This window comes from Emydura macquarii, unplaced genomic scaffold (genome assembly GCF_026122565.2).
Source record: "Emydura macquarii macquarii isolate MOO-44397 ecotype Brisbane River unplaced genomic scaffold, CSIRO-AGI_Emac_v2 contig_1790, whole genome shotgun sequence".
In the NCBI taxonomy this organism is placed as follows: Eukaryota; Metazoa; Chordata; order Testudines; family Chelidae; genus Emydura; species Emydura macquarii.
This window is the reverse complement of record NW_027131927.1, coordinates 6,899,389-6,925,734: the sequence shown is the minus strand read 5'-3', so window position 1 is coordinate 6,925,734 and position 26,346 is coordinate 6,899,389. Positions and strand designations below refer to the sequence as shown.

The 26,346-nt window shown below is 42.8% G+C and overlaps 1 long non-coding RNA gene across 1 annotated transcript in view; it reads left to right on the top strand.

Annotated features, from left to right (window-relative positions):
* Positions 1 to 19,951, top strand: part of LOC137159225 (uncharacterized) — a 91,901-nt gene extending 71,950 nt beyond the window's left edge. The window contains exons 2-3 of the long non-coding RNA XR_010921600.1: positions 16,512 to 16,582; positions 19,930 to 19,951. This is a non-coding gene — a long non-coding RNA (uncharacterized lncRNA). The remainder of the gene's footprint in view (positions 1 to 16,511; positions 16,583 to 19,929) is intronic.
* Positions 19,952 to 26,346: the final 6,395 nt, after the last annotated feature.

Below are 26,346 nucleotides of genomic sequence, written 5' to 3'. Positions count from 1 at the left end.
AATGAAACATCCACCAAAACGTTGAGCAAGCCACCCACTGGCCGCACACACACACACACATACGTACACAGAGGCATGCAGACATGCAGAAACACAAACGCCATGCTGGGTTTAACAGGCAGCCTACTGAGCTTATTCATGTCGCTCTGAAGGAGTGAACTCTTACAAGGAACCAAAGGGGAAACAAAAATCAAGAGCACCTCATTTTCCTGCTACTTCTATTGGCTCTTGCCCGTCATTTCTACAATACTTAAAACTGAGCGCTAGACGGAATTCATTACAAGGAATGAGAAGCCTCCTCCTTAATTTAAAAAGTTAAAATGGAGAAGTCAGTGATTATTCCCATGATTGGTTCAGTTAATGCCCATTTTCAGATACAGTAATTACTTTTGGATGTAAAGGAGAAAATAATACCTCAGTTTAAAAACAAACCAAGAAAAAATTGACGCCAATCTTTTGCATCCCTGAGTCCAGTGTACCAACATCCTTCCTGCAGCGACACTTGGGTTTCAGTGGGATGTGTGACAAATCATTATGCAGAATCCCAGGTATGCTGGGCAGTTTGGTCTTGGATCTGGCTTCAGGAAGAGCAAGCTTTCGTGCTGCATTTTGTGTCAATAAATGGCCAAATTTCTCTGCTGGTGTAAATGTATTAATGGGGATGCTGGACTGTTTGGTTTTCTTTGGGGGGGGGAGGGGGGTGATTGAGTTGTTTGGGATTTGGGGGTGGGGAGGTGAGGAAGTGAGCTAACATTTATTCAATTTTATCTTGTTCTCCATTTGGGGGCTTCCTGAAGGTTCCTGATAGTCGTTCTATCTCCTGCCTACTAGACCAGCCTCCAAACCTTTGAATAAGGACTCCTCCCTTTTTCCTGAACATAAAACTAATCTAAGCAGGGTCAGAGGATTTTTACTCTCTGGCTTCCTCCCTTTTTACTCCCCAGACATCTCCTCTCTCTGGGCCAGAAGCTGCCACACTTATTCAAACTTTGTAGCACTTTACCCTGCTAGTAGCCCCACTGAAACCAGCAGAGCTACTCGTGGAATAAGGTGCTGCTACTCATTGTGAGTAAGGTTGGCAGAAATGACACTTTGCTAAATTGCCTCATGTGAGCCAGTTCACCTGCCACTGAAAGTGAGTTGGGAAGCACGGGTAATCCATGCTTTCCCAAGGGGCAGGTGCTAGGTACCAGACAATGACACAGATGGTACTAACATGAACTCATCCCAGGACAGCATCACCTCCTTAGTGCTTGTAGTTTAAACCTCCTCAGAGCCGGAGGGCCTTTTTCTTTTCTTTTCTCTTGCACAAATGTAAATCAGAAGCAACTCCACTGGAGTTGTACCAATGTTTAACAGTTGTAAGTCGGAGGAGAAACAGGGCCACAGGCTGGAATTTCCAAAAACATCAGAGACCTTCATTGTGCACCACAGAAGTTAATGGGACTTTTACCATTGACTATGATGGGAGCAGGATCAACCCCTAAGTGACTTAGAAGAACAAGACCCAGTGATTCCCAGTGGAATTTGTGCTCCTAAGTGACTTACGTGCTTTTGAAAATCAGCCAGAGTCTTTAAATCCCTCACTGAAACCTGTTTCCTTTCAGACTAGGGCCACTGGCTGAGAAGACATGAGTCCATCGCTTGTTTAATTACAGTTTTGGAAGAAAAGAAAAGGCAAACAAATACCAATCTCTTAAAAAGGCCAGATAAATGATCTAGCTTCGTGATTCTTGCAACTTAATGTCTTTTAAAAGTTCACTAGCAGAAAATACAATTACTACAGAAACGTCTGATCTTCTCCACATGCTCAGGATTTCTAATCTCTGTGCTATAGGTTTTATTTATAGTTAATAACAGCATTGAACCTGCAGCAAGAGACCTAAGAAGGAGTAGGGCAGTAAGAGACAGCTTTGTGTTCTCTCTGTATGGGTGTGCATGTGTGTTAAACAATTTCATGGACATCTGTCATGCACAGTTAACTGTGCATTGCTGCATTTTAAGTTGTGGGCCCAGGCTTGGCCAGCAGTGATAAAGTAGCTGGCAGTTTTCAAAAAGCCACTGGATAACAGAGCATGAATCATAAAACACACTACTGTGTAGCAATATCCAAGTTCATTCAATGCAATGAAACCATGCAGAGGACCTTTATTCCCAGCTAATTATGTGGAAACGTCTAAGACAATAAAGCATCTGGTGGTCTTTCTTCCCCATTTCAATTTTTCTCAATATTGTGACAGGGGAAAGCATTGTGCCTTTCCCAGGGTAGTTGCTGTGAAGAGGAGTAAAAGCAAGGGTCAGGGAAGAGCAAATAGATGAATTTATAACTTTCTTTTTATTTATTCCTTTCCCATTGTTTCTCTGGAGACTCTTCCTTCACGGCTGTATTTTCAAACCACTCTTCTCACTGCATTTTGCCTGAATACTTTTTTTTTTTTTTAAATACCACCCAAACTGCCAGGCTCCTCTGTGTTCTCCTTTTTTCCTTCCTCAGATGCACCCAAGAATCAAAATCCAAGTTTGTAATCTCAGTTGAAAGCTCAGGTAAAAAGAAAATAATGGTTGAAGTTAGAGAATGTAGACACTTTAAAAAAAGTCTGTTTAGTTGAGAAGGGATTTAAAATTTATTTATTGCAAAAGAGGTTTAGGTAATATCTATCTTACCATCAAACACATTTATCTCTCACAAAAAGTTGGTAAATTGGCTTCTTAGAGACTGAAGAGTGACTAAACAACTAATATAAATGCATGCAGTCTTGTTGTAGCTGTGTTGGTCCCAGGATATTAGAGAGACAAGGTGGGTGAGGCTAGTCTTAAGAACCAAAGAACGGCCATATTGGGTCAGACGAATGGTCCATCTAGCCAGTATCCTGTCTTTCAGCAGTGTCCAGTGCTAGGTTCTTCAGAGGGAATGAACAGAACAGGTGATCCATCCTCTGTCACCAATTCCCAGCTTCTGGCAAACAACTATCCCTACCCATCTGACTAATAGCTATTGATGGACCTATCCTCCATGAACTTATCTAGCTCTTTTTTGAACCTTGTTCTAGTCTTGGCCTTCACAACATCTTCTGGCAAGGAGTTCCACAGGTTGACTGTGTTGTGTGAAGAAATACCTCCTTTTGTTTGTTTTAAACCTGCTGCCTATTAATTTCATTTGGTGACCTCTAGTTTTTGTGTTATGAGAAGGAGTAGATAACACTTCCTTTTTTACTTTCTCCACACCAGTCATGATTTTATAGAGCTCTATCATATCTCCCCTTAGTCATCTCTTTTTCAAGTTGAAAAGTCCCAGTTTTATTAATCTCTCCTCATATGGAAGCTGTTCCATACTCCTATTAATTTTTGTTGCCCTTTTCTGTACCTTTTCCAATTCTGATACATCTTTTTTTGAGATGGGGCAACCAAATCTGCATGCAATATTCAAGATGTGGGTATACCAAGGATTTATAAAGAGGCAATATAATATTTTCTGTCTTATCTATTCCTTTTCTAATGATTCCTAACATTGTTAGCTTTTTTTGGCTACTGCTGCACATTGAGTAGATATTTCTTCTATTGGACCAACGTCTGCTGATGAGAGAGACAAGCCCTCAAGCTTATGCAGAGCTGAAGAACTCAAAAGCTTGTCTCTCCCACCAGCAGAGGTTGGTCCAACAAAAGACACCACTTCACCCGCTTTGTCTTTCCAGTATAAACGTGACAGTCGTTTATTTCTAGGTAGGGAATTATTTCTAGGCCACAGAATTTCCTCCTCTAATCTATTTTGTTCCTTGGCCCTCGGGCCAAGATTTTCAATAATAAATACACAAATAAGGCTCCAAAGTCTTATTTAGGCACAAAACCATTGGCTTGACTGTCGGCATAACACTTTGCTGGATCAAACCAGTGATAAGTTCTAGAGCAGTTTTTGTGGTGCTATTATAATCTCACTGTAACAAAACCAGTAATTAGTGTGCTGGCTTGGGTTCCATTCCCTACTGTTTCACAAACTGTATGACCTTGGGCATTTAGGGCCACATTGTTTAAAAAGAGGTATTTAGGCATCTAGTGGGATTTTCAGAAGCACGTAGGCATCTCACACCCATTGATAGACACCTAGATGGTTTTGAAAATCCCACTAAGTACTCAAATATCTTTAAAAATCTGGCCCTTAGTCTCTTGGTACTCAACTCCCCATCCATAAAATGAGGATAATAAGTTCCCTACCTCATTGGGCCATGATGGGTTGTGAGGCACTCAGATGCTACAGTGAGAAGTACCTGAGATAGAAAACAAAACTGATGTGCTTCAAACTACTTAGACAACTGGTTCTTTCTGAAGCATAAATATTATCCCACATTCATGCAGAACTTCATATCTATTTATGGGACACTTAACTCCCTGATCCCCCCAGTATTCTAAATCTGAATATCTCAATCATTCATGTTGGTAACCTCCCAATACACCTGCAAGGTAGGAAAGTATTTTTATCTTCATTTTACAGATGGAGATCAGAGCACAGAGATTAACACTTGACTTGCCCAAGGAAGTTGGGAACTGAAAACAGATCTTTCATTCCAGACCTGTGCCTGAACCACAAGACGTTTTTTCCTGGCTTTCATTGTTTTCTTCTCTTGCTTTCCCTCCTGCATTATTCCCCCTTCTCTAGAATCTTGGAAAACTTGCCTTCTTTCCTTTTGCCAAGAAACTAGGTTTGCAGCCTATGGACTGTGCAACATTCACAGGTCCCTTTTGGTTTTGACACTTACTGCAACCAGATGTCCCTGATAACCTGTGTGCTGAGAACTGCATTGAAGATGATACGCCTGGTACTCTTTTGAATTAAAGAACTTTTCATCCATTCACAACTGCCTGGCACTGGTGCTGACTAAAGGATAGATGTCATGTCAGTGTGAACTTGGGACCTGATTCAAAGCCCATTGAAGTCACTGGGAGTTTTTCCATTGGCTTCAATGGGCCTTACAGAGCTAAATGGAGCTGACAGGACTGGCAAGATGCCTGCTGCCTAGATGCATGCTCAAGGGGAGGGAGGGAAGGGCCTGGCTCACAACAAGAGCTGAAGTTCAGCTGATCGTTGCTAGCTCTGTTTCCTTTTTCTTTTTTCTGTCCTTTTGTCTGGAGTTAAAGGTGATAATTGTGGTAAATAGTATGCAGGAAGAAGGGTTGGCTCTGGTTAAAGTGTGATGCCTTCAGATTCCTCTACTGAATAGCAGGACTGAACTCTTAATATCAAGATAATAGTAATAATACCTAGCTCTTGCATAGTGCTGCGATGGTGTGTGTGCCCCACAGCAGCCCTGAATGAGCTAATGTGTGCCTGAGAGGCCAATTAACATATGAGGCTGCATCGGGAGGGGGAGCCAGGCTTAAATGATCATGATGTAGGAAAAGCATCTGCAGTCACTGTCTTGACATAGCACAGTAGTGAGGGGGAGGCACTGAGATCCTAGCCAGACTAGGAGAAGGCAGAGAGGAAAAGCTGGGCAGCAAGAGAAAACAGGTCCCCCAGATGGGGGGGAGGGAAGGTCACACTTTACTGGGAACTGGGGGGCCTGACCCAGGCTGCAACCCCCATGGGTGTGTGTGTGGGAGGAGGCCCATATTACAAATTTGTACTGGGCCTGAAAAAATTATGCTTGGGCCCTGAGGGAAGAGAACACCTGTGTTCAGCAGGACTGGGTGAAGTCTTTGACAAAGTAGTTAAGCCTGGAAAGAAGGATCAGGCTAGGAAAGCTGGGCTATGGAAGAAGTCCCAGCCTAAAGGGTAAAAGGGAACAGAGGGGCCTGTGGGAAGGAGCTTGTACCCTGAGACTGTCTCTGAAGGGAGAGGGCAGCCAGGGAGGAGGAAACTTTTAAAGCAGGCCTGGAAGAAGAGAGGCTCCAGAGAAGAAGCCCTGAGTGTCAGTGGCTTGGGGAGAGCCAGGCCTCCAGGTAGAAAGCAGTTTTTTTGTTTGTTTGAGTTGAGGCACTAATTTAACCACAGAAGGCAACTGAACTTGGCTGGAGGGTCAGTCCACAGGAGAGCCAGTAAGAGGTGCTGGACATAAGGACCCTCTGCAGTGTCGCACCCTGACCCAAAAGGGTACTCGGGGGGATGAGTACCCGACATTACAAATGCTTTTCATCAGTAGATCTCAAAGCTCTTTGCAAAGGAAGTCAATACCATGACCCCCATTTTACAGATGGGGAAACTGAGGCCCAGAGCAATGACGTGATTGACCCAAGGTCACCCGGCAGGCCAGTGGCAGAGCCAGGAATAATATCCAGGCCTCAAGAATCCCAGCCCAGTGCTCCATTTGCTTGGTCAGTCTAGCTAAACTCCTGTCCCTACAAAGCCTGAGCTTATGAGGACAGGGTAACTGTTCCTTTATTCAGTCACTTGAGCTAGTTAAACGTCTGACTCTCTTGAGACTTTTCAAGACCATTTTATTAGATAAGCAGCTGAAATCCAACCCTGAACTTTCTGTCCACCATCTGCCTCCCTGTTATCCCTCCTCCCCCTGCATGCACTTCTCTCCACTTCTCTCAGCCTCTCTCACTGTTGAACACATGCCACTGTTCACCCTGTTTTAGAAGATCACCTTCAACTCCTTCCTGTTCACTACCCCTCCCATCCAGGTGGTGTCCCAGTCTTGCTGCATTTTCATTCCATTCTCTCTCAGCTCATGCTGCTTCTCATCCATGCCTGCCTCATGTTCCACCTTCATTTTACTGTAATCTCCACTGGAGTCCCCAGCACCTTATTGTCCATACAGAATGAGCCACTAAAATCGCCTTCCTTGTCCAGTGCATCAAACACATCACCCTGCCCGTCACCTGGAGTCTGATGAAATTGTCCAGCTGGGTGGTACATTGGTGGGTTGGGAGGTGTATGGGTGTGTTGGTCTGATGCACATCTCAGTCCTAGTTTAAAACAATCCCTGTCTAGTCCTTCATTTCCACTACAGGAGCACTCTAACTACCAGATTTTCAAAGGAGAATGCAGCAGCTGCTCATGCAGAAATACTTATGCACGTGGCCCCTCAAAAGGTGCCATTTGCCTATTGGAGATTGTGTTAGTGAATTGGAAGAATGCACTTGTGAGTGCCCTTCGCACACCCCAGAATCCAGTCAGTACATGGGAATGCCTGGGGTTTTCTTTGGTTTTATTAGGAGCATGCTGAATGGCTGTGTATTTCTGCTGGCAAACCCATTTCACCCTACTTTGTAAATTTGACTCCAAATGTATTAGTGTTTCTCCTGTGATCCTCCCCTGTCCTCTCTGAACATTTAAAGGTGTAGAATTCACTTTTCTCTTTTGCTGTCTGTTCCCCATCCTTCCCAGTGAACAGCTACAATTCTTTATTATGTTATTTCTTGTCACACAGATTGCGATCCTAACTAGTGCTTGCCTGGGAGACTTGGGTGTATGAATCAGTTCGTTTGATAGAGCTCCTCTCAGGTGGTTTTTTTCCGGGCAAGATATTTCTAAGGTTTTTTGAAACTGTAGTGAAGGGAAATGAAAGCGCCAACATTGTGGACTAAATGACAATTTCTCCTTTCAGTGGGCCAAAGAAGGCAGGTTGGCCTTAACTGTGACTGAATGTTCAGAATCTCTTTCCAGTGAGCATACAGGTCTCACTTTCATAGCAATCCCAGTGACAGGCAGCATCATACTGAACTTGTTAATAGTGGCATGGCATTAGGTAAGGGAGCGCAAGCGCATCTAACAGAGAATCTCATTACAATTGACTCCTTCAAGGCAGTGGGCAAACAGACTGGGAAAGATAATGAAGACCTGCATTCTGATGCAAAGTAACTTTGGGTTCTCTGCAATAGGGGAGTTGTATTGGCACTAGGCCCTGTACATTTTATAATGGAACTATGGGTACACCAAGGACCCGATCCAAAGCTCATTGACACCAATGCAAAGGCTCCTATTGACTTCAGGAAGTACCTCAACAAAGGCTGTTCTTTACTCTTAACTTTCCAGTGTTTTTGCACATCACTATCACTTAGCCTACTGACCTGTTCTCCACCATAGCCATGGGAAAATGAGGAGCTCATACTAAAAAAACCCAGTAACTAATGAAATGTAATATAACCCAAACTTTAAACCACTGAGAAAACAAACTACAAAAAAAATTGATGATCTATACTGTAGATCTCTCATCCCACCTTCAGTGCAGATCTCACTTGTAATCATAGAATGAGTGGAGAGTAATATAGCAGATCCGGTGAGAAATTGTACCTTACAAGCAGAGACAGAATGATAGATGGGGAGCAAACTGTGCTAAGTCAACGCTTTGACCCAGTCTACACATCTGGAAGCAGTGTTAGTATCTTTCTATGGTAAGTGGGCTACAAGGGTGCTAAGATGGCTTCTAAATGAAGAATAAGGAGGGACAAACCGTGCTATGATATCATTTTGAAAGTGGTTTTACAGCACAGCAGTGGTCTTCTGTGTTTGCCAAAGAGACCATGAGCAAGAAATCAAAACTTTATAGTGCAAAAAAAATTGTTTTTGCTAGATAGTCACGGCCGTGGGGCCCATCTGCTCCCACTTAAGTTAAATCAAACTCCCATTGACTTCAGTGAGGACTGGGTCCAGAGTTTTCAGGCCCTATCCGTCTAGACAACGCTTTGCATTTAAATTCTTTCCCTTCAGGCCAGGCTTTGGTTCATTTGCTTCCAGTCCTGAGTTTCATAATTAAATGACGAAATCCATTCTCATTGAACTTTCCAGGAGTTCACAATAAACATAAGTTATGTTGCCATAGCTTCACTTGCTGTTCCACCGCTGGTCTTGTCTTTTACTAGTAGAACTGGCAAAGACCTTGTCGGCTTCTCCCGTACACAGGTGTGCACTCACCTTAGATAATGGGATAAAGCAGAGCTGCTCAGCTGGATTTTTGTCGTCTTTCCCACTTCCTACTCCTCCCCCCCATTGTTACTCACAAACCTCCTAACCATGCACATGTTTGATTTCTGGAATAAATAGATGTACTGCAATTGCAGATGATGGCAGAGGTTCTCATTATATTAGCTGTTGAAAATAGACCGTTAAATATTCGTGTTCTCAGCCTGAGACACTCGTCTTCTAGCTGCATGGAGGGTAGGTACTTGGACTCTGTCAACATTCACAAGAATGTCTGTGTATCATTAATTGCCTTTATTTCTACTTGCACACTAGAGGGATGCTGTGGAATGGAGGATGAGCCATTGAGTGGCTACGTCTCTGCTCTGCCAATGTCCTTGCTGCCTGCATTCTTCAGGCTTGCCATTGGACATTTGCCACACTGGGTACTCTGTGGGATTTTTTGAGCTGGGAACTAGCTGGTTTTTTTTTATTTTTATTTTTTTGCTTGACGATGGACCGTGCTATTGGGCCACAGTGTCATCTATCTGTGCATGCAATGTGGTGCTGGACAGCAAAGATGTTTGTGTGACTTTCACTTCCCTTCTATAGCACATGTATTGCTTTTCCTGATACTTTTTCAAAGGGCATTGATTTAGGAAAATTATACACCAGAGGACTCTGGCCAAATTTCCATGTAAATAAAATGCTGGATCAAAAGCATTACTGTAACTCCACTTGCAAATTGCACATACATGGCATGAGCCCAGGGTCACTGCAAGGACCCTACTGTGGTAAGGAATACCGTTTCTCAATAGTGGAGTTGCAGGGGTCTGTTGTAACCCAGACAAACAAGTCATTAAGGTGAATTTAAGGCTGTTAATATGTGGCAATAGTGTAAGAAATATTAAAAGAACATTAAAATATTGAACAAAAGTGAAAAGCCAGGAAATTCTAAGGTAATTTAATTTAAAAAAAAATCTCTGCCTTTTGGATCAAATTTGAAGGGAAAGTAGTGGTACATGAAACATGAATAATTTGCTTTCCTAGAAATATCTAAACTAGCTCACGTCTTAGATGATAGCTGTGTTAACTAATATATGCTAGTCTGCTGGCCTGCTGGAATTACACCAAAATATAAACTTTTCTTCTGAGTCCTTTAACTGTGCTGGTTCTGCTTAGGAACTCTGCAGGAATACTTCGATGGGCTTATAAACTGCACGAGTGCTGTAATCCTTAGAAAATCCGTAGCAGTGCACACGGAGGTCACAATTGCTCTAACCTATAACTCCAAGCATCCAGTGGTCAAAGGCACTATTTTTATAGAGGACTGATGGATAAGCTACACTTGGCATTTCTGCAAATGCAACATACCTCTCCAAAAAGACATCAGAAGACTTTTCAAAAAATGTAAAAGTCTCTAAACACCATACTTTAAACACCATGTCCAATTTATTTCAGTTTGAACTTATTTTTGGCCAAAACATATTCACCCACTTGAGGACCACACATTAGAGACTTCAGAGGGATTAGTCTCCTTCTGGCAAAGTGATGGGATGCCTGGGCATGTGAGTGATCACAACTGGGCCTATAAAGGAAAGATGGATTAAAATTACTGTTTTAAAACCTTAGGAACTCTTGTGGAGTTCTGAAATCCAACAGTGGCTGAGTCTGACTCCCCTTTTATGAACTCCAGGTGATATCCTGAGTTGAACAGAGCACCTAGAATGCCTGTAACTTGTAGATGGAGAGTCTGATGTTCCTATTTCTGCAACTTCAAGATATGACTAACTTTGGCCAAATTTTGCAGAAGGTTCTCACAGTTCCCAAAATCAAATTAACAAACCCAGTATGAAGCTTCTAAATCTTCAGACCAGGTGCTGGCCAAGGTCCCCACCCCTCAATTGAATACTGACACATACAGCTGAAATCAGTCTGGCTTACCTGTGTGCTAGTATTGCTAAAATAGCTAACATAGAATTAAGAATGTGTTTAGACTTTATGTAATGCTTATAAGTTGCTGCATACATTATAATACACAATATAGATGTTATAAGTGAGATTAATGCAACATTTGACCATTTGTGTTGTAAGCCTAAGTAACTGTAAATCACCAGACCGGAGAGACATTAACTAGTGTGAGATGCTCCTATTGGGTTCTGAGTAAAAGCATGTGCTAGAGGGAGACCTTTGGTCAAGCAGCGGCAGGGGGCATGGCAAGGGCAGGCAAAAAAACCTACAGCATGCAATATTCCTAGGAGGTCTCCCATCCAAATACTAACCAGCCCCAACCCTCTGAGCTCAGACGACATCGGGAATGGTCAGGGAGGTGTGGCCATAGACACAGGGTGAGATGCTGATCTCCAACAGAAGGTGTCGCATCCAGCCCGATCAGGAAGACCCACAGACACCAGACAGACTAGAGTGGAACATAATGAGGAGAAAAGACTTTGTTTTCCCCATCCCCCTTGAAGATAAGTCTTGCAAGTGAATTCCTCCCATCAGCTGAGTTTGTAGCTCAAAGCAGAAGAGAGGAAGGGAATGGGAAAAACCAAAAAAGGAAGAACTGTTTCTTTATGCTTCTTGGGCTCTGGGATGCAAGAATGACTTGGCATAAACAAAAGATCCCCAGCTGCCTAGCCTGAGTTAGCCTTAAAGGGCATACGGAGTTTATTTATCATAGAAGCTTCTAGTGCTTTTTGAGACCTAAGATTATAACTCGTGTGTGGGTGGGTTTACTTGTTTTAACTTTGGAAATGAGTTATTTATTCTTCCAATTAATCTGTATATAGTTATAGGATTGGCTACAACCATTGTCTTTGGTGTGAGATCTAAGGTACAATTGACCAGGGGTAAGTGACTGGTCCTCTGGGACTGGGACTAACCAGAATATTGCTGTGATACTTGGTGTGAGGGACCATCCATCACAAAAATAGGCTTACCTGGGTGACAGGGAAGATTGGCATACCCAAGGGGACTGTCTGACTCCATGTTGACGCTGTTTATAGTGCCTGAAGAGATTACACTTGATAACTGGATAGTGAAATCTAAGTATATCATTTATGACCAAGTTGGGGTTTGCTCCCTGTTTCTTAACTCTCTGCCCTGAAGTTGGTACTCATGCTCTTGAGTCACTGCAGGACCACTTGATACCCACTTAAAGGATTCTGGCTCCCAGCCATCACCTCCCAGGTGGAGATTCATATCTCACTCTCTTCTGATCAGAGGCTTTGAGGCTGCACAGCTCCCTGTTCTACATGGTGATATCTCAAGCAAACCAGTCTGCCTAAAAGGATGGCGTCTGTACTTTGCTCTCTGAGGGCTATGACCACTATGTATTGTCCACAGTTACAAGTTAACACACAGTTCCTTCTGAGCAAGCACATGTATTCGTAAGGTGACAATCTATAAAAACAAAAGCACCTACATGCATGCTAAAAAGCTTACCTAACCCTAACTCAACTCCTAACCTAACCCTAACTCAACATAAGGCTCTAAGTGTCAGTCCTTTAAACCCTGCAACTGGGCTTTCCCTGTGGCTACAACTTGATATTGATCTTTATCTCAGGAATCAAAAGGAAGGCCCCAAATCAGTTTAAGGTCGGACTATTTATCCCAAAGTTCTTTCTTGGTCTGCCTGGTGCTTGAAGAATCCAGGATGGCAGTCATGGGATCCATGGGATAGTGTGTGACGCTTGTGAAAACACTTTTGCAAGGATTTACACTTCTGCTCTTTCAACAGAAAGCTGGGAGCAGATGTTAGTTTTGTCTTGGTAAAAGTTCGTTAACAAACGGCTCCTGAACTAGCTGCTTCTGAGCCTGTGGGCACAATGAGGCCTGTCAGCTATGCTCGGAAGAAATTGGGTTGGGTAGCCACGGGGCCCTTGTATGCCATGTAGCAGGACAGGGCATGTTTTGCTCCTACAGGGCATGTAGGGGACCCAGCAGACTGAGCCACAGATGACTCAGTGGCATGGGTGAGAGCTCTAGAATGCAGGCTAGTGTGGAAGAAGCAGGTCATGAGGAATAGTTGGAAGGATCTGGAGGCCAGACACCACAGTGAGCAGATAGAGCTAAAGTGCCAGACGGTTGCTGAGCAGGACAAATGCAGACTGCTTCAAGGGAGGGAGATAGTCCAGTCACGCCCTGTGCCTGATCAGGGATAGCAGGCAAACAGAAATGATGTGGTGCTGGTAGCCTAACTCCTAGGTAGCCTAGGTAGCCTAACAAAGGTCGTTCTGGGATTTGGACTGTAAAGAGTTGTGAACCTTGATGTGCTGGTTTCTGCAATGATATAACAGGGTTCAACTCTAAGCGTTTTGGTGCAAACCTACTATGGCCAGATTCAGTAGCTGAGGGTATGGGTTCTCCCTCACCCTCACCAACGGTGCTATGACTGAAAACTCCACAAGGATTGGGAAACTGAGGCACAGCCAAAAAAGTGGTGTGTGTCAGAACTCCCCTGGACTGAGGAAGCTTGGATTGCTCTCACAGTGGTCCTAGTGAGTGGCCAAGAAGGGACACTCACTAGGATCTGTGACAAGCCTTGTGGCAGTGCAAACTATTACAGGAGGAGTCAGCAGCAGCCTAGAAGCTGGGAGATAAACTGTTACAGCAGCCAAGAGGCTGGGGGAGTGGAAGAGTATTGGAGGCCTTGCATGCACTTTCAGCTGTAGGAGGCTAAATGTAGTGGCATATGAACCTGCATTCAGTGTTTTTAAACAAAAATAAATGCACACCACCAGAGTGTTCCCTCTTAGCTGTACCTCTTTGTTCTACATGAAAATAAATTATTTATTTGAGTTCTCCAGGAAAACAAGCCTGCAGCTGATCAGCTTTGTCCTCGCTGTCTTGCTAGGGGAACAAGGACTAGGTTTTTGCACCCCATGGGCCATATATCTGGCTGGTGGCTGTGCCGCTTTGTTCGGTCAAGGAGACTGGCTATAACATGCATAAAGGGGTCTACTTTGTTAAGAAAAGTGCTGGGGGAAGAACATACAATTTGGAGGGAGAGACTTCAGTTTGTAGACTCTGCTGTTAGTATATTAACGTCATTATTTCTGCTAGGATTTAATTCCCTGATGTATCTCAGCTGACATTGTAGTCTTTGTACAACTATAATGCATTGCTCTCATTTCTCTCATCTCTGCATTCTCTGTTGCTTAACCTCTTCACCCTTCCCCTCATCTTTGCCTTCTCAAGGTTTGTCTCCCCCTGTTTTGCTGCTAGAAATCACTTTGCTACTCTGTCAGCTACTTACTTATTTCTAAATCACTTCTTATTTTACTTCTCAGCTTCCTCCACTTTTATTTCTTCATTAGAATTTTTTCCCCTGCAGCTGCTTTAATAATTTTAATGTCTCCACTCAGGGATTATTTTATGGGCTATTCCATATTATGTCTCCTGCAATAGATTTGCATGTTTCTTGTATGTTTCATAAGTGTCATCCTTGCTGTTCCTTTCGCTGTAGATTCCCCATTCCTCAGTCTTCACTTAGTCAGAATATTCGCCGACTTCAGTGGAATTTTTGCTGGGATAACAACTGCAGAATTGTGTTTTCAGTTTATTTTTTTATCCCCTTTTCACCCTCTATTACAACACTGTGCTTATTTAGCTTTTTATTTCACTCTTACTTTTAATATATTGAGTTAGGACCATGAAATTGACAAGGTTGCCCTGACAAAACTCACTGTGTAGATCAGCCCTAGGTGTTCCTCTTCAATAGTGCAGCAGAGTCCCCCTTCAACAGCTGACGGTTATACTCAACTGAAAAAATGGACTGCATGTAGAAGAGTCGGGTGGAAAATCATGATCCCTTCTCCCATCCTCTGGAAGGATAATTGTCTCTCCACTGCCACGCCACTCACCACACCAAGATTGTGGGAGTTGATTGTGTGGCAATGGGGAGGTGAGGTGAGAGTCAGGGGCACAGCGAGTGCTCCTGTGTGCATGGGTGAGGGGAGTGAAAATATGCCATTATATCTAGATGAGCGTGTGAGCACAACAGAAATCCTGACAGTGTGGGCCAGGTTCTCCACTGGTGTAAATCAGCCACATTGAAGTCAGTGGATCACCACTGACTTACACCCACGGAGGATTTGGCCCTGAGTCGGTCTGTGCACCCATGATTCCCCCATTCCATGCCATGATGTTCAATGGGCCCTTTGACTCTGGTCTAGCTCATAAACCTAACCTCACCCTACAGGAGGAGCACATCCCTCTGGCTGGCACGTGCTCCCGATCTCACAATCTGTGCAAACAGCCCAGGCCTCATCTTGGTGGTGGCACGCTGAGCAACAAGAGAACTGATACTCCTAGCTCTCTCTGAAGTATTAGAAAGAAAGCACGCACTGTAACTTCCTTCTGATGGAAGCCAGGAAAGTCCCTACCCCTTTCCCCTCCCCTGTGCACCTGAGCTGCAGAAGGCAGGATTTTGTCCTTCAGCAATTACGCAGCAGCTGTGGTGGGAAATATTTAACAGCATGATTTTATTTTTATTTATATTACCATAGAGCCCCAGCTGATATCAGGGCTTCATTGTACTACCCTCCATTGCTGACAGCCCCTTCTCCTTTTTAATTTGATTTCAGTGACTTTGGGGCAGAAAGCAAAGTTAGCTGGGGGGAGGAGGAGGGGTGGGAAGGAACAACGAGGAAAAGAAACAAAATCAGGCACGAAGGCTGCATGGAGTCTTTTATCAGGTACATCTTAGTTTTTCAAGTGCTTATCATATCACGCAAACTGCTCTTGAAGAGCCCTCCATTTACCCTCTCCCCTAATTAAATGTGCACTTCATTAATGTAAATTGGGGGTTTAATGCTCTTGTTGAAATTCTGAAGAAAGTGCTATGGCCTTGCGAAATGCTTAAGCATCATTGCAAATTAGATTAGGGACCAAGAAAGGCAGTAAAATTAGAATGATAATGGTTGATGTGGCTTCCTGACAGGCATGACTATTCAGGGATCAATGGGATGGAGAACAGTTTCCCCGAGCCTAAAGTGAAAGGCAGGGACAAACGTCAGCCTACAGATGTGGCTTTTGGAAGCTCTTTCAATTAGTTTAATTTGGTAAATGGTGGGGATTTAGAGGCTCTTACCCAGTCATACAAGACAAGAATACATTGAAATGTTTTTCACTTTTTAACATAAAATAGGATTGGCTACATTTGCATTTCTTAAAGTTGGCAAGGGGTGGGGGGTCTTAAGTATTTTTTGAAAACTTAAAGATTTAAAATAAAAATGCTGATATTTTTAAAGAGTTTGCTATTCTTTAAAAGGGGGGGAAAAATGGAGGTAGGACCAGCAATTCTCCAGTGCTTCTCTTCTCTGTTGCATTCTTTCCGTAAGAGGGAGAGCTGCTTATGGACCTACATCCCCTCCCAAGCACGCCAAAGCCCCCCAGTTCTCCGAATGATTTATTCTGCAGACCACCAGGAAGGGCTCCCTGGACCATAGCTTGGGAAGCATTAATGTAGGGTGTTTCTTCCAAGATCCTTTCACTGCAAGGCATGAGGAAATGAAACACAAACGTTTCAAGCGTTAGACACGATGATGAGCCTGTTCCAAGGCCCACTGAAGTCAAAGAAAATTTTTATTTTTTATTTTACTTAAAATATATTTTATTAAAGTTTAGATTTTAAAAATCTATTTTTAATTTTGCTTAAATTCAATAGCTTTACATAACTCTCTGCACAGCATCTGAAAATAAGTTGGCCTTAAGTTTCACAACAGCCCTGCTAGTCAGGTAAGTGTATTTATATCTGTAGATGCTATTTTCCAGATTGGTAAACTGAGGCATAGGGAAAAAGTGACTTTTCCAAGGATGCACAGCATGTTAGTGCTTGAGCTAAAAGAAGGACTTATAAGTTCTGACTGCTATTCTTCTTCCAACAGCGAAAAAATATTACCACCTGCTTTCTTGAAAAGCTAACGTCCCAGGATCTAACAGACTTTACGTCTCGGGAGGCTCTAGGTCTGGAAACAGCAACAGCCTAATACTCCCGTCAGAGGCACATAACTCCTTGAAATAATAGCATTTGCATATGCTGCAGTAGGCTGGTGTAAATAGGATCTAGCCTTCAGAATTTAGCTCTCAGCAGGAGTTTGGCTAATAGTAGGTATTGCCCACCATCCTCCAAGCCTCTCTTGACAGAAAAGAAATCATGCTCATGGGGATGCTGGCAAGCAAGACCAATTCTAGTCACGAGACAGGTTTCTGATCTGTAATTCTTGACTGAAAAATCTGACTTGCTAGATGCTGACAATCCTTTAGTTTTACCTGAAGACTTCTGCATCTTTCATGAGAGGAGAGGTGGAAGATGAAGCATTGAGAGAGTACGGTAAATATTACCACCTCCCTTGTGGCTTCCAATGCACGTTCAACCTCATGAAAGTCTTCACGATTTGCCTTACCAATCCATATATATTCCTTTTTACAGATTCACTAAACGTTTACTAATGGGCTCACTTCAATCTCTTTTAAGATAATATGGCAGAGCTGCAACACTGAAAGAGACAAAGCACTAATTGAAAGCTGATTGTCAAGTATCTTGAAACAGACACACACAGAGTTTAAAAAGAAAAAATGAGATCTAATCATGTGTCCAACTTGTCACATCTGACAACTAGTTCTCCCTTTATACAGTCATTTAACTCACTAGCCTTTTAACTAAGGTTCAGATTTAGCTTTGGTCTCCAGCCTAATGCATTATTTCCTAGAAAACATTTAACCACATCACCAAAGAGCACCTCCCAGTTGGCAATCCTAGTGAGGAAAGGCCCAGGTCTAAAACAGTAGTATTTCTGCAGCTCAAAAATGCGATGCATTGTCAGCAGAATGAAGGGAACTTGCACAGTGCCTGCCTGCACAGAGCCTGGCTCTAGCTAGCGCTATTGGTCTTTCAATTTCATTAGCACTAAATTCACTTTTTAAAACATTTAATTTTTACGAACTGCTTGACTTGGCAAGGGCACCAGCTAAAAGATCAAGTTACTGTTTGTAAATGCCAGACATGAATTAATTCTGCAGTGCACTTGTTCTCTGACTTTATGAAAACATCTCTCAATTATTGACTACCTTTTTCTTTTTAAAGCTCCAGTCCTTTGTCCGCAATGAGGCTTCTGTTTGGCACAATCAGCTAGCATTCTGAATCACTCCAACCCTTTTCCTGGGGACACACTGGCTGTTGTTGTCATCAGAACATATGTGCAATGAGTTGTCAGATCTCTGTGGTTACTAAGTCAGAAAAGAAGGAATTCATTGGTTGCTTTTAGGGGTGGTTACTTTCAATGCAGTTAGGGGAAACCCGAACAGGTGGGAATGACATGATCTTGTAAATTTACACTGAGGCCTTGTCTACACTAGCACTTATGCTGGCAAAACTTTTGTCACTTAGGGATGTGAAAAAACACACCTCTGAGCAACATAGGTTTTGCTGGCATAAGTGCTTGTGTGGACAGCACTATGTCAGCAGGAGAGCGTCTCCCATCAACATAATGCGGCTACACAAGTGCTCTTACAGCCACTCTTACCGCAGCACAGCTGAGTGAACCAATACAGATTTGCCGCGGTAAGTTTTAAGCGTAGACTAGCCCTGAGTCAAAAAAGTGACTGAACATGGAAAGTTAACGTGTGTACACGCCATTTAGTTTGCATCTTTTATTGAACAATGGAGTTGACTGGAGGTTTGCCCAAAGGCAGTTGCAACATGTCATCCCCAGAGAGAGAAGTGATAAAAAAAAAAAAAAAAAAAAATCATGTGCCTCTTTTAACAAAAACAAAAAAAAAACCAAAACTAAAAATGTATAGCTTCCAGCTAATTGGAAATGGAAAAGAATGTGAATGTGCTGTCTTCTGAGTCAGTCACTGCTGAAAACCAGTGCTACAGAGAAGAAACAAAATAAGTGATTGTAAGTTATATACAACAACCAGCAGGCAAAGCAGATGGAAAAATAAAAGGGGGAAGGGGGCTATTTATCCTCAAGTGTTCTTTACACAAGCCGTAAATAATGTGCTGTTGTACTGTCTCTCCTGCTACCCTACCATGGCCTGCTCTGCAGGACTGACATTCTCCCTTCTATGACTGGATGATTAGGTGTGGCCCTGTGGATCACTCTCACTTATTCAGCTGTTAAATCAGCTTAAATCCTCATAAGAACATTAACATTTGGGTGCCAATGCCAGATTGACCTTTATTCATAAAGTGCAAGTAGTTTGGAAGTAGAACAGATTGGTTGCCAGCGATCGCCTTTTATGTGCAGTTTAGAGGCTTTGATTTCTTTCCCCTTTCTTCCTTTAATCTGACATCACTGGCTTGAATATGTTTGCACTCTAAGTAAACAAGCCCAATCCGGGCCTCCCTTTTTGAAGAATAGGTGTGTTTGGTGGGGGATGGGTGGGTGAGATGACTTTAAGAAGGTTTGCCTTTGGAATTAAATGATTTAAGAATGGATTGGAAACGCCAGCCCAGAATGCAGCCTTATGTGGATCTTCAGGCTGAACTCCAAATGAGTCCTTAGCATCCCCAGCTACTTAGTCAAAACAGCTACGTACGTGGAGAATAAGAATGTAGGGCTTTATATTAACTGGCCTGAACTCTTTACTTCATGATCTACACAAAAGGAGAAACTCGAAGTGAAGCATAACAAAAAAGCCGAAGTATTTGAAATAGCACAGAGTTGCACTGCCTTGCATTCCAGCCATGGAGACGTAGCATATTGCTTAGTTAACTATGATGCGGAAGAGGCTGCTTAACAGAGGTTTTCATTCTGTTATCTGTAAGACCATATTTACATTTACTGCAGTCTCTGACTCTCCTCTCTACTCATTTTGCATGCTCATAGGGCCAGGTCATGGCTGTCCTTTATGCAGCTGCTCAGGGAGCCTTTTGAAATCAAAAATCCCTTCTTGAGTTAACCAAAATTAACCATGAGGATTTCAAAACTGACAAACACTTCAGCTGGATTGTCAAACAGCAAGGAGACTTTGTGACTTCGTATGATTTGGGTGTCTAACTGCTAGAGACTCCTTTTAAAGTTCCAACCTTGAATAACAATTAATATACCTAGTTATATAGCATTTTGCATCCATAGATCTCAAAGTGCATTACGAAGCTATGCTTTGGCAGGGCGTGACTGGCTAGGAATTTACATGTGTCCTGCAGACACTGGGACCATGTGTTCTGAAGTTCAGCATGGGCTCAAGCACCAGATGTGACCAGACTCTGTTCTGGTTTAGCTCAAACTGTAGGAATTTGTCTCAAAATAAAATTTTATGATTCATGCACTTCTGCAATGTTTTGTTCTTTCCAGTGCATTTAAGTGCAGCACATGCAATTATCTCCAATGGGGTTTAGGTTAGAAAAGTGTCCTCACCACCTTTAATTTATAACTGCCTTTCTTAATATCATCCTAACTTGTCTGACAAGAGCTTTAGAAGCATTGAATAATTTTTGCCAAACATTTCATTGCAAGAAGCATGTGGTAGCACCTCCCAGATTTAAGATTCGTTTCTGTTCGTAATTCCATTATAGCCTCATGTGCCTCTCCTGGGGGCTATGCAGTGTTGTGAGGCACCTCGCTACCATACGTTCTTAGCAAGTGGAAACCTTGTCTGTGCCTGCCAGACACCAGCTCCACGACACTCCCGGCAGCACAAGTGCTCCCCTCTCAGCCTATGCAGGCTCCTGTCCCTCATGCAGTTTAGTAACAGGCATGCTCCAACCCCTGCATTATCAGAGTATCCCTCTGCCCCTGGGCACTCTCAGAATTCCCAGCTCTTCTGTTCCCAAAGGAACAGTGCATGCCAACTTCCCAGTTACATTGCAGGACCCAGCTCTGTTTTACACAGCACCTCCACTCGCTTTCTCTAGAAATAAATCTGTTTGCTTTTGGTTAAACGGTTTCAAATGATAGCAAGTAGGATTGATGGAAACAAAGAGTTACATATAAAATCCATAACACACATTCTAGAGCCTAATAATAACCAAGAACTGGCCCTCTTGTCTAATAAAATACTGCTTGCCTAAAGTCCTTCTCCTAGCGTTCTCCAGCCAGGCTGGCTGAGTCTCCCCTTTCATGAGACCAAGCCCACTGGCAGCTTGTCTCCCCAGGTCAAGGATGCCAGAGCATCTCTGCATTCTTAGATAAATTAGACCAGTCCTTTGTTCTTCACCTGTAAACAGGGTCCTTTCCCTGCCCCTGCTGTTCACCTCTTCCGTTAATTTCTTCTCCTGCATTCTCTGCAATCTTGTCATTAGCATTTGACTCTGTATGCAAATAAGATTTCTGTTGGAAGATGCACAAACAACGATCAATTGGAGATAAGCAACTCCCACCTCCTGTCTTGTGGATCCTGCCTTAAGGTATGTTACCTGTGGGCAACCTTACTTAAACTATAAGGCTTTAAGAATATAATTTCCAACACATCTCCTTACATGTTATCTGTACATACAAAGATGATGATCAGTGTGACACTGGCTTTCAGTAGAAATCTTACGTGCACTTTTTGGGGAGCTAGAATGTAAACACCAGACCACGGGGATCCCTGTAATCCTGATACATCCCTCTGCCAGTTGGCATCAAGAGGTCGTGGAGTCATGCTAGGGCTACAGCAAATGCAGCTGAAGTTTAATATTAAGCCTGGACACAGACCTCAGTGAGGTTCTGTGCCTTTGTTTGATTTACCAAAGATACGACCACCTGAAAATAGCATAATGATTGCAGTGCTGACACTGTAACAAACAGCTCCCCCACAATCGTTCTGCCCTGGGAGAATATGATGTGATTTTTTTTTTCTCTTCCCCCTCACCCCCAGGAAACTATTTTTGTTTCCTGCTGTAGAAAAGTTCCTCTATTCCAAACGTTTTTGGGGGGAAGTGGGGGAAGGGGTAAAAGATAGTTATCTATCCATGGCTCTCTCATCCTTGGCTTTTCTATAAAGACTCTGCTCCTTATTTTCATTATAGGTTCCTGTGCTAAAGGTCAGAAGGGACCATTCGATCCTCCACGAAAACACAAGCCATTACATTCCACCCAGTTACCCCTGTACTGAACCTTAGCTTGATTAAAGCATCTTCTAGAAAGACCTCTAGTCTTAATCTGAAAACATCAAGAGATGGAGAATACAGAGCAGCTAGCTCTCTAGGTGGGCCCTATGGTTTCTTTTTTCTAACCTCACCATGGTATAGCAGTGGTATTAATTGATCCAGCATGACTGCACAATGAGTTGTGATGTACAACCTTCACTTCTAGTTTAAACCATAAATCCTGTCCCTCCCACCTTCCCCTGCCTCCCCCCCCCCCCCCCCACACCCCCCTCACATACCCACTGCTATGTCAGACCATATTATCCTCTGCAGTTTCTTAGCAAAACTGCTGCCAAAAATATTCATTCCACTAAAAGGGTTTTTTAAGAACTGTGGAAATATATCTACATAGCCAAAGGGAAGGCTTGACTGAACATTTCAAGTCTTACTTGTCACAAGCCATTAGCTGAATTGCCTAAAGAAATCCCCTGACAAGTGTAAGTGCTGGTTGTGTGTTAGAGCTTCATGATATTGCCCACAAGAAGAAATTTTTACAGAAGCCCCTTCTGGTTAATAAAGTGATTTGTTTCAGTAACAGTGATAATAAAATTGCTGAAATGAAACAGGATTGTTCAATGAGGACCTGAATCCAATTTGCTGGGCTAGTACGATTACACTTTTATCTTTGTGTTTACTCATTTGTAGAATTGCTACCAGTCTTTTTATATGCAATTAATAGGATTAATGGTTCTCAGACCAGGAAGACAGTATCCAGGAGTACAGCACTTTAGTTTGCATGTCAAAGACATGTTGGCCTCACTAAATGTATCTTTCTAGAGTACAGTGCAAAGTATCATCCTGCTTTCCTCATTACACTACATAACCAGCAGGAATGTGTCATGGAAAATTAAATTAGGCCAAGTAGTTCTGGTCAGATTCTGCTTTTAGTTGGATCAGCGTAAAGTCAATGGAGTCATTCCACATTTACTCCTTTCTACTGTACCTGAGAACAGAATGTGGCTTATTTTTATTGGCCACTAAAGGGGATAATATCATTTTTTCTTAATTAGGGGAGTGATTGTTTTTCTTCTGTTTACCCCCATGGAAACTGCCCAATACAAGGCCTAGGAGCCACTTCAGTCTCCAAAAAGGGCATAAGTGGGACTTAAGTGGTTCCTAGGGCTTAAGCTATCCCTCTGCACAGGGGTCAGTTACCCCCATGATGAGCATGAATAATGGGGGGCAGGGAGAAGGGAGGGACGAGAGAGAGGATTTGGCAACCCACCTTTGAGAAGGAATGTTGATTCTGAAATTGCTTATTTAACAGTGTTATGTAAAGCATAACCATTCTGATTACCTCCGTGTACATTGGAAGGTTGGGTAGCCTGAAAATGCGCATCAAAAGCTAAAGCACATCCTGCCCATCACCTCGGAAAAGACAACTATGCCAGAGTGCATATTGCAATCAGAGGCGTCTTGTGATGTGCACCAGGCCTAGATGGAGGGGGCGGGGAGGAGACACTGGAGAAAGCTACTAGATATACAGGCGTAGCTAGCAACGGTCCCACTTCCCTCTTAATCTTCCCAACAAGAGCAGGTAACTGTCAATTATAGAGACAAAAGGGAACTGTCTCACGTAGACCTTGCCTTAGCCCCGAATGAAGTCAGTGGAAAGACTCCCATTAAATTCAGTGGTGGTAGATCAGACCCACAGGGTGGATGAGCTTCCCAGCTGTTGTAAAGTGGTATAACTCCATTAAAATCAACAGAGCTATGCTGATCAGGTTGTTGTTGGAGATGATTAGGTCCAATAGGTTGGAGAATTCTACTGGCATCAGAATGCCATGCCAGAGAGAAAGAGGGCAAGCAAGCAAAAGTGCACTAGCGTTGCTCTGCAGTAGGCCCAGGTTTATTAGATTGGTTTCCTTAATGAAATGACATTCTTTCTGCAAATTCTTGAACTTTAGCTAAGATCGAATTTCTCCAGTTTGGGAACTGGGAGCAGACAATTTTCACCTTCCACGAATGCTAGCTACCTGTGCCAAAGTGTACTTATGTCTATGTTGTGATCCTCCTGCCATATCCATTTACAGGCTCAAGAGCTATGGGATGGATATTGGAGCATTTAAGATGGCAGCATTCAGGGCTTAAAAAATGAAAGCAGTTAATCTGACAGTATATTGGCAGAGAAATGGCAACTCACTCACTCTGTGAAGCTTTGATGGAATACAAGGGGCTTGTATCAAAGGGTAATCATTTCAATCCAAGCACAAATGAAGGAATGGAGAAACATTCCACTTAATTGCTTACTTGTATTCTAAGAGCATCCATAATTGACTAGCTACAGCCCACACTCAGCAAGACACAACCCCTGCCCCAAGGAGCTTACACGGTAAGAAAAAGTGAACAGTCCAAGAGCTTAAAATCAGGAACCAAGGTGGAGCTCTGATGGGCTTTTAGAATATTAACCCTGGGTATGTGCATATCTGTCAACTTGACAGGCTAAGCTGTTATCTTTCACTTTTGGGCCCAGATTTGCAAAAGACCTCAGCATACAACAGCTCCTGCTGAGCTCAGTGGGACCTGTTGAACGCTGAGCACTTTTCAAAACTTGCCCATTGCGTTTGGGCCCAGACCTCAAAGGACAGATTTTCAGACCTGCTCAGCATTCAATGGGAGTTATACCCTGTCTACACTACAAAGAAAAACCCAAGCTGGCCCATGCCAGCCAACTCGGCCGCATGGGGATTGGGCTGTGTGGCTGTTTCATTGCTGTGTAGACTTTGGGCAATATATTTTACAGCAAAGGTAACCAAATGAACTTTTTAGATGCTTGTTAGCAACTGATACCTTCACTTAATATCGTTTCAAGGGTCTTAAACTATAGGATTCTCTGGCCAAGCAAACTGCCTAAAAACCTTGCCTGTGCTGGAATCCTATTACAAGGGTGTATTACAGGAGAAAGATGTTTATATTTTTTTAAAAATAAAAGGAATTTAATAAAAATATCAGACGCAATATTAACCTATTGAGGTTGGGGAAAATTCAGCAAGTCCTTGGAGAACAGGCAAAGGATAAAAGAAGTTAGGGAAAGAAACAGAAATCCATTCTTCACATTTTGGCTTGCAAGTATTGCATTCAATGCCATTCTTTAAACGAATTCCTTCTTAGACTTCAAGCAACAGATTAGCCACTTCAGCTCTATTGATTTAAACAGACCTTATGATTTGATCAAGTAGGAAAATGTAAATATTTTAACTCATGTACAAGTGGGGGAGGGGGAAGTCTATTTAAGAAGGTTGATGTAAGTTTCTGAGACAGCCAAAAGAAAAATTTGTCCGTAAACAAAATATGTATAAGAAGTAGTCTTATTACTTCACACCACTAAGAATAAAAATAAATCCCTGGATCTACTTTCTCCCTGAATGTAGGAACTAAAAATATGGGCTTTAATACATATCTGGGAGTTTAAAATATCGGGATTCAATTCCTGGCTCTACCACATTTTCTGTGTGATGTTGAGCAAATCACTTTGTGCCTCACTTCTCCACATATAAAATGGAGAGGATGATCTGTCTTTTCTACCATCTTTCTCCTCCTTTGTGTGCAAATAGCACCTAGAACAATTTTGCTTGAGCTCTTTAGATACTGTAACAGTATTCTGAACCCCAGCGGTTCAAGAATCACTCCCTACAAAATCATGACAGAGATGGATGTTCACCATTAAACTAAGCCCTGTGTCCACCTGAGTAGGGAGTTGTCCAAATTATAAATTTGCAAATAGAACATCCTGGATATTGGGGGCAGGGGGACTAGTACACTGTAGTATGACCCAACCAGTCTTTGTCAAGTGGAAGAACTTGGTATGGTTTTTTTTATTGCATTTCTAGCATGGGTTCTAACTTTTAAGTAGAGAACTTGGAGGGGAAAAGATTTTATGTCAAACCACTTCTGAGTTTTGTTTTGTTTTTCATTGGCTCGGTAAGCATTGTCTGTGTCAGGCACCAACACTGAGGCTGCACAGTATTAAGAGATCACTTCTTACTGCATACTAATTTCAACTGTTTCTTTGGTAGAAATGGTAGAATGTTTGCATCCATGTCCAGTTCATAGCGGTCTTAGAAAAGGATTACACACACAGCTTAAGTAATATTCTCTCCAACTACACTGAATTTCCCCACAGTGAAAGCATTAGGAAATCCAGAATGTTCTAGAGGCAGAGAATCTATTGGGCTGTTGGAGCTGGCTGGTCTTCAACAGCCGAATGAGAGTTTTTCACACTGAATGCTTGCTTGTTTTATGATGAGTCAGAAGAACATTAGAACCGTCTGGTTTCTATCACCACTGGGGTGATAGCTAATAGACGTTCCCTGGGCTCCGCACACCTTCACAGAATTCATTGATCCTCTGAGCCATGGGAGGTGAAGCTTATGAGCAGGGAGCTGAAATATCTGTTGCAGGCATGCACAAGGGGATGACATAC